Raw genomic sequence first — 8,609 nt, forward strand, 5'->3', positions numbered from 1 at the left:
CCCTCATTACACTTGGAGCACTAAGTGGCACTTTTATAGAGGCTATTTGAAATGATAAAGTTTAATTTGGTGCTACATTAGCATAAAATAAGAAATGCTACAAAGTAATAAATATGCAAATAAAAGTAATAACACTTCAGAATATAAAATATAGACATTTATTGTGTCTGAAGATGTTTATAATTGTATTTAATTTTTTAAAGCCACTCCATGTGGAACATTTCTTTTGCGCCCTCCTTGTAGTCATATTAAAAAAGACCATTGTGCAGTTAATACACTGAGATAAATGAGCTGAAAGCTACTCATAAGCCTCTGATATACTTGCTTTAACTAACGCCTGTGTACATGATGGCTTCCTCGCATATCCTGCATTCCTTCTTAGGTTCTTTGGTTATTTGCTTCCTCAGAAATTAAAGCTATGTGTATGAAGGATGCAGCTAAGCCTAAAAGGGGGCAGATCTGGATATGAGCTAAGGTCAGCAGCAGACAAATGACAACAAAGGCAGAAAGATTTGAAGAGAAACTAATGTAAAATGTTGCCGCTGATGCTTTCTGTGCTGTGACTTCAAACATTAACAGTAATGCTAACCTTTTTGCCATGTTTAGTACGTTTACTTTGTGCAAAGTCTGAAATCCTCAAGGAAACCAACCAGGCTGAGTGCCATCCATCTGCCGGGTTCAATACAGATCTGCTCTTGAAAGATATACTGTAATAATCCTTCAGGTACACACAAAGTAGGCAAACATGTATTTGAACAATGTCACTTGTGTCTTAGCCGCTTGTCTATGCATAAGCTTTAGTAAAAAACAAATACTGTATATAACGAACCATAGATTGCACCTCTCTCCCACTCATTTTCTACGCTTAAACGTTCATGCTTTCAGAACAATTTTAAAGGTGCTACAATCACAAAATTATTCTACATACCGTGACTTTACAGATCAGCAGATGAACTAAAGAATGTGAAAAACGAAATGGTTTAAGCCAAGTCAATTCATTTATATAGCGGCAAATCACAACAGAATCTCAGTTATCTCAGGGTACTTTTCACATAGAGCAGGTCAAGACCATCATACTCTTTAATTTACAGAGACCCAACATTCCCCCCATGAGCAAGTACGTGGTGACAGCTGCAAGGAAAAACTCCTCTTTAACAGGAAGAAACCTTGAACAGAACTGGGCTTTAGGTGGGCGGCCATCTGCCTTGACCGGTTGGGTTGAGAGAAGCATAACAACAACAATAATAATAATATGACCAATATGTTTACTTAACGTTTACTTCTTTCACTTTCTTGGAGAGAATCGATCTTTGCTTTAAGTAGAAATTCAGACATGAAAGAGGTTGTGAATCTCACCTCGTCTGCTCTAAGCAAGTTCTCCTGCTTGTGGTTTGAAGCACACTGGATTTAATCCAGGACTGTAACAGTGTGTGAGAGCTTTGTGCAAGAACAAATGTGGTTATGACCGTGTATACATATATGTGTGTGCGTGTGTGTAAGAGCTCATCTTACCCGGTGAAACATGACAAGCATCATTACAGCGTTGCTCAGAGTCAACATGGAATAAATACAAACAGATAGATGTGTTCCCTCTGTTTCACTCCATTACACACACACACACACACACACACACGCAAACATGCTGTTGTGATGTAATCCTTTGATACAATGTGTGTGTATCTGTGTTTTTGTTTGTGTTACTGCATGTTTGCATGGCTGTGTACTGCGTGTGGTGAATCCTGTAAGGCCGTGATAGGAAACAGAGTCATGGGGGGGTTTGGGATGGGAGGTGGTGGTGGTGGTGGTGGGGTTACAGCTTTGTACTGCTCCTCTGTGAGATTTCCCCTGAGAAACGACTATCAGCACAAGAGAACCACTGGTGAGAAACAGAGAGAAAACATGAGGAGGAGGAGGAGGAGAGAGCAAAAGAGGGAGCAGGAGTGAGAGGTATCTCAGGAGAGGGAGAGAAACAAGAAAGGAAAAGCTGCAAGAAGTGGTAGGATGGGGGGTAAGAGCAGGTAGGATGTGAGGGAGGGAAAAAGAGGGAGAGAGATCGAATGAGGACGAATGAACTCAAGGAAAACGGAAAAGTGAGCATGAGAGAGCTAAAGCAAAATACAGAAAGTTCAAGGAATCTGATGGAGGTCTTGAAGGAACATTTTAAGAAACACTCCCATTTGCTTTATTTCCAACAGGATGAGAAGACTGACATCATCTTATGTTTGCACGTTATGTATGAAGCTGGAATCAGGACACAGTTGTTTTAGCTTAACATAGAGACTGGAGGCAGGGGGAAACAGGCAAGTGAAAAAAAATCACCTACAAACATCTTTATTAAGGTCACTAATTGACCACCAAGAAAAACACAAATCGTCTTTTATGTTTCTGATGAAGTAACACAGCTTTAGAGCTGCGTGCTAACACACAGACATGAGTAAAGAAAAGTGAACACTTTAAGCGCTTTTCTGAAAATGTTGAACCATAATATGATTAATATGAGTGTCAGGCAAGTCCGGATTAGTAATGTGAGTACTTGTTTTCCTAATTTTTGGAAACACTCACAAACAAACAGAAGAAGAGAGCTGGTTTAGCACATAGTACACATGTGCAAAGCAGGTTTAAGAGTTTACAAGACAAACATTCCCACAGCTAAACATACACAAACAACCATCTTCAAACACACGAGGGTCATTTAGGACACACAGACAGTCACATGTCTGCAGACTGATTATGCTGCACAGCGTCACCATCATCAATATGACCGCAGAGTTTTTCTGTCATCTGTGATGTTTGGTGATTATTTGGACTCAAATTTAGTTTTATGTCACAGATGTGTAAGTTTACTAACACCAAGGCAAATGAACTCAACTAAGACTGTCCTGTATATTTTAAAAAGCCACATGTGTGCTGATGTAAACGTAATCTTACTTCTTGATCTTGTCTTGCACATAGGAACACTTTAGGAGATTCTGTCCTTAGTGCAAAATACTTATTTTAGGAAATGTTTGCTTCCTTGTTAGAGCTAATTTAAAAACAGTAACTGAATAAAGTTGCATGGTAACTATTTCATTTAATTAAAGCCTAGTAGGCCTACTACCTTTTACTATTTCAGCTGATTTTTCTTCCTTCTCTGTTGAGATATGCTTATTTTAAAAACGTGTTCATGTACTATATGTGCTGCGACAATTTGTAGGTAAAAATGAAACTGACCATGTTTTATTATTGGTTTGACTGTGTGACAACATCACTCATGAGAACGGCACATTTCAACAGCCGATTCTCTAAGGATGGATGTCTGGATATCTGAACCTCAATGCACAGAACCGGAAAGCGTTTCAAATCAATCTGTGTTTTTAAGCGCATTGCTCTGCAATTACAGTGCAACTTTGGCCAAAAGCTACGGCAATAAATTGTCTCCAGCAAGCTAACGAAAGGGTCAAATCCTTATAAGTACATGTGTATTGCTGTAATCCTAAAATACAGACTTCAGGTCTATAGAGACCATATTGCATCCAGTCTAAATAATTCATTTTATTCAATTACGGTAAGCTCTCAACTCACTTTTCCTGTTATTGTTGCAAATCATTGTTTTTCTAATGTTTTTCTTTAAAAGGTTTGAAGGCCCTTTAATGCTTTTTTATATTTGTATTTGTATTTCTAGATAACAGGTAATGTATTTTTTTGTGAAGTGGGACTGATGTGTCACTGACACTATGAGCAAACGCACATATAAGGATGAAGAAGTTTGTTTAGACTTATTGTCACAAGAACAGCTCCAGTGTGTCAGGTACAATTAAGAAGAAGCACTTTGCTTGTGATTGGAGGGTTTTGAACACAGTAACTCTGAAATGTAAATTATACTGTAGACAATTTTTAAATGGGCAAAAGTTGTAAAAACACTGGTATGATCCATGTTTCCATGTTATGAATTCAACTGCAGGTAAACGTTCCTTTGTTCAAAGACACGTCACCTGCAGTACTTTGTGTGTGTGTGAGTGAGTGAGTGAGTGAGTGAGTGTGTGAGTGTGTGAGTGTGACCATTAACCCATCACATGTGTAAAGTGAACGTGTGACCACACACACCGTGAGCCTCTGTGACTCAGAGAGCTTGCAGAGATCAAACGCTGGTGCCGTCATATGGTTTGAATTAGGGTCAGTCTTCATGTTTCATCATAAAACTTCAATAAAGCAAGACTCATACACACGCACGCGCACACACACACACACACACACACACACACACACACACTCATGTCAGGGTGTTTGGTTTATGTGAGCAATGTTTGTTATGATGTGTGTCACTTGATCTGGGTGTTTTTTCAGTGTGTGTGTGTGTGTGTGTGTGTGTGTGTGTGTCTGTATATATAGTTTGGCACAATGCTGTGGTTATGTGTGTTGTGGTGAGCCAGTGTGTGTGTGTGTGTGTGTGTGTGTGTGTGTGTGTATGCGGCTGTGGTTCGGAACATTTTTTCCTAAACCACTGACCCATAAGCTATGAGAGGTTGTGGGCTAATGGGCCCACCCACAATCAGGAAACACACACACACACACACACACGCACACACACACACACACACACACACACACACACACACACACACACACACCTGCATGGACATACACATCTGATGGTGTTTTAGTTGAAATCTCACAAAGAGATGTTATATAGTCAGTAATGGATGAGCAGAGAGAATCTTCTCCATGTTTTTTCTGTTTCTTTGCAGCTTTGCTTTAAAGTTTAATAAGTTAACCTACATGTGTGGAAACAGGGTGTGAAATAAGCACTCCGGCTTCCTCTGCATACATTTAAATGCAAACATGCACTTAGTTGACTCATTGTAAAATCTGCCTTTTATCTGTTCCCAGTCAGTCACAAAGCAAGAACTCAGATCAAACTTCCTTCCAGTCACAGTTTGGATATGTGGGTTACATACTGTAAGTGCCAACATCTGCTAAACTACAATATGTCTGTTTGCTTTGGTCCCTCTTATGAAATAAAATAGTGCTTTCATATAATTTATCTTAGTACAACTAGGGAGCAGATCTCAAGTTATAAAGATATATTTTACTACATAAAAGTTTTGCTAGCTGGGTTGTCAAAATGTTGTTACTCAGGACTCCACAGAAACATCTAGAACCATATAATTTTGAGCTCACAATTTGTCAGTGTTAGGACGGCGATCGCTGTCATGCTTGGACATTCGGTTGTCTGAGCAACAACTTTCTCCTTGGAACGCTTTTTTTTTGGTCGTGGAAAAGCAATTTCACTGATGTGGGGCTTAAACTCTGTACCACTGGTGTCACATGCATCATTGCTAACCACTCGACCATCCAACCCTTCTAAAGTGCTTTCAGCTATCAGATTGTGGGCTGAGAATTGTGGGTTTTACCCCTCACAGTTTCATCGGGGGTTTTTACAAAACAAGAATGGCTTCTTATTTTCCTTCTGTGCTGTGCATATGTTCATGTGAGTTAAGGATAAAGTTTTTAAAAAGCTGCGTTTTAAGGGCAGAAAATGTCATTAGCACATTGTCACGCTACCCCACAGTCTGCCTGGGACTTTAGTCTGTCTGCCTTTCATTAGGCCATAATTCCCCCAGGAGTGTTTAACACACACACACACACACACACACACATACACACGCACACGCACACACACACACACACACACACACACACACACACACACACACACACACACACAGAAAGCCCCACTTAATGCGTCAGCAGTGTTTGCTGCCGTTCTTGCAGCCACTGTACTGCTTTGTTCTCAACACGGAAAATCTCCTTTTAACTACCGCAAGTGCAATAGTCACACACACATGCACGCACACACACTCACACTCACACACTAAAGACTGTACAGCTACTGCTCCAGCTGCTGCCTCAGTGGATGATTAGGCAGCGGCAAGGCACAGATAATAAGGCCGCAAAAAAACAGAAGTATGATATACACATATGCCGCCTGTATGTACGTCAGCACACATGCGTTTTATTACACTTCTTATGCATCTGAGTTTACTTGCATTAATTCTCTAACCAGTAACTCTGACCAACAAAGGCCTGTCCCTAACTGTTACCTTAGCCCTAACTGTATCCAGCTCTTCTTCAAAGCTGGGATTAACTTTCTTTAAATTTCCATAATGTGAGGATGTCTCAGCCTCAAAAGGAACTACTTTTCAGCACTTGTTGAAGCAATCATACATACACTGCTCGAATAAGGGTTATAAATCCTTGATTAATGCCAGAGACGCACTGGAGGGTTCATCATCGCATACAAAGAGCGGGCAGCCAAGTATTGTCTTAAATACAAAAGCAGCATGTCATTTCTAGCCGACGACCTTGAATTTTGTCAGCTGAGATGGCGACTGTGTTTACGTTCAAGTAAGAAAAGTCTCTAGTGTCCATAATAATGATGGGAGGAAGTTGTGTGACAGTGAAAGTCTGCTGTGGTGAGGGTCAGGGTGGATGGATAGGGCAACAAAAAGCCATAACAGACTTTAACCTCTTACAGGCGTCCCTGTTTTTGTGCATGAGCCCGAAAATAATGTACCCAAAATAAAAAAGTTGCTGTTCATAACCATGGCCACTTTTGAAAGGCAATTCTTTCAATTTTCTTTTAGAATGAATATAAATGATCCTGAACCAGTGTTACAGTGGCTAAAGGGTCCCATAACAGGTGGAGACCATCGTTTACTTCCCCTTCCCCTTATATCCAGATTGTATCTAGATGTAATTTAACCCGATTATATTTACACCTGGTATTAATGTGTCTCCAGTGTCCACATTGAGATCCGATTGAGATCTGATCGCTCTGTTCAGCTCAAACAACCGAATGTCACATCCTCCTCTCATTTGTACGGGTCACAAAAAACAAAAATTGAAAGCAAACGCTTGTTCTCGTCTTGACTCCATCAGTGTCTTGAATATCCATAGCTTTCTTGCTGCTTTCTTGCTAGTAGATTTGCTTGCTAACTGGCTAATAGCTGCTACCTTGCTGGTTTAGAACATATGTGTGCGCAATAATGTATTTCTGCCTACGTAGTTATTGTATGTGGATTGAAAACACAATTGCATTTACACTTGTGTTCAATGCAGTCACAATGCATTTGGCTGATTGGATCACAGTCCAATCGCAGTGCGTTTTGGGTGCATTTACACCTGTACTTTCATGTGGTCAAGCACTATTCGACTGCGATCCACTTACACAAAACACATTTTAATGCAGGTGTAAAAGGGGCCCAATTGGACAATCACTTTTGTGTTTTGCCACTGCAGGCAATGAGCGTGAAAGCTGCAGTTTTTTTTATGTAGCTGCTGTTTGTAGACCTGCAGAATTGGGTGATAATTCTCTGTGGATTAATCACCCTCCTTTCACATTACACACAGTCATTTGATTCAGTGTTAATATAAAACAAAATTAATGCAGCTTTAAGGGGACCATCGGCATGCCAGGAATCATGGTCTTTATGATTAAGTTGGATTGATTCAGTGGTCTGTACAAATGCACTTGGTGACACTCCATAGGTAAGGAAATTCATGAATAATTCTTGATTTTACAATGTCAGAAACAGAAATGGTACACCATAGCTATCTTCATTAAGCTAATTTCATTAAGCTTCTAGTTGTATAAAGGCTGCAGTCAAATAAAATGTGATCAATTGATTGATTATTATGGAAATGGTGTGCTGGTTCTCTGGGTAAATAGAGGTATGTCTTTCAGTTTAACGCAGTGCTCTGTTGACATTACTGAAATGATCACACACACACAAACACATTTTCTTTTGCAGCACTTCAACAGAAGACTTGATGGAGGATTCAGAGATCACCTCGAGCATTTCACAGATCCTTGCATTTCCTCAGAAAACACTGTCTGTTGATCCTCAGAAATAAAACCTGACTTATGGTCCTAAAGCCGAATCAAACTGCTTTGACACACCACTCAACAGCAGTACTTTGCCCTCAGCCATTGAGAACAATGGCTGGGTTTGTTGGTGCTAGCATCTGATGCTCTTCTACCTCCGCGACCTTGGAAATGGGTGTTCACGGCGTTACTGGCAGCAGATAATAGTCATCAGTAACTGATCAGTAAAGCAGACATACTGAGACACTTTGTGTTCTTGTAATGTCACGCTGATAACACAGCGTGAATAATCCCTGTTAGGCATTAATAATCGTCTTTTTCCGCTTCTACAAGTGCTTTCCCTATCCTATTTTTTTCCATCATAGTGTTTCCTTGTAACTTTCAAATGACAACGTGCATGATAAACATCGGGTCAGGGGTGGTGATGCAGGGGGTGAAGCATGATTTGTTGCAACTACAGGAATGCATGTTTATTAGATTTAAAAGTATAACTAAGCCATGCATATTGGCAGCTGCTAATAATAAGTCATTTCCAGTTTAAAGTTACTAATAATAAATCCAGTTTCAGTGAATACAAATGAGTGTCTGTCCTCCTCAAAGTGCCGTGTCTCAACTGTCTGTTTTCTGACTGTGTATCCCTCAAAGCTCGGTCACACTTAAGGATTTTTACACAGATTATTAGCTTGATGTGACCAATTCAGCCTGGTAATTAGATTATGTAATGTGAAACAGCTCAACACTTGAC

This window comes from Thunnus maccoyii, chromosome 9 (assembly GCF_910596095.1).
Source record: "Thunnus maccoyii chromosome 9, fThuMac1.1, whole genome shotgun sequence".
Lineage (NCBI taxonomy): Eukaryota > Metazoa > Chordata > Actinopteri > Scombriformes > Scombridae > Thunnus > Thunnus maccoyii.